This window comes from Apaloderma vittatum, unplaced genomic scaffold (genome assembly GCF_000703405.1).
Source record: "Apaloderma vittatum isolate BGI_N311 unplaced genomic scaffold, ASM70340v1 scaffold4155, whole genome shotgun sequence".
NCBI classification, from domain to species: Eukaryota; Metazoa; Chordata; class Aves; order Trogoniformes; family Trogonidae; genus Apaloderma; species Apaloderma vittatum.
This window is the reverse complement of record NW_009715314.1, coordinates 2,679-3,856: the sequence shown is the minus strand read 5'-3', so window position 1 is coordinate 3,856 and position 1,178 is coordinate 2,679.

Here is a 1,178-nt window from a genome sequence, read left to right as displayed (position 1 = left end):
CGGTTCCCCAGGGCGGCATGGGTGGGTGGGCAAACGCCCGATACCCGATAACGGACCAGCCTCTGGCTGCGAAACTTGCTCCACCGCTCCTAGCAGGAGCTGCTGCCACATCCCTGGCCCTGGGCTCTACTCCAGCCAGAGGCAGATCACAGACAGCACAGAGGGCAGGACAAGGCTCCGGCAGCGCTTGGTTCAGCCATGAAGTCCCACTTGAAGGTTACTACTGACAGACACATCCAGCTCAGGAGTACTCTGTACCACAAACCGCTGGAAATCAGCAAAAAGACCTGGGAAACTACTGCAGCGTGTTTGCCCTCCCCAGTGCAGCTCACTCGAGATCCCAGACACTGGGCTAGGGGAACTCAGTGCAGGCCAAGACATTATCAACCATATCGGAGCAGCCCGGGCATCTAAATGTTTTTCAGCACAAACCTCACCCCAAGCTCCCAAAGCTGAGCAGAGGCTCATGCGAGCTGCGTGCGTGCTGGTACCTCAGAACAAGGAGACAAACCTCCCCTCTAGCGGCTGCACTGCGCGGAGTCTCACCGTCACCTCTTCCCCGTGCCCAGACTGAGCGTTCCTTCCACCAGCCCTCAGGCTCGCCACAGATCTTAAGTGCATCAAATCTTACAAACCCTCTGCGAGGTTTTAGGGGCTTAAAACCTAGCACGAAGCCACAGAGAGACCTGGGGGGCCGTGTCAACATAGGTGCCCAGTACCGAGCCTACGCGGGGCAGCCGGCAGCGCGGCGCACACACAGCTGCATCCCTGGAGAAGCCACTCAGCACCGAAACGCCGCTTGCCTATTTCTGCAGCAAGGATGGTTTGTAGGGTCAGTTCTCCATGTGAGTTACTGCCCCTCGGAGCAAATATTCAGAGGGATGGAGGATCAGGCCTAGAGTTTTTCTTGGAACTTTTTATTACAGGTCTTTGTCCCAGTTTCAGCCTCATCTCCACCACAGCAGCAGTTAGCACAGATCTGAGTGTCCTCTTCAAGTCCTAACTGTAGCACAAGCACACACACTAGTATACATACATACACAAAAGTATTAAAAGTTTCCACTTTTCCATTTACAAATTGGGGACAACATCAAGTTTGCACCCTATAACTGGGCCACTGAATGTTGAAACAACTCTCTTCTCCATGACCAAGATTCTCTGGTTTGATGAAGAAGCAC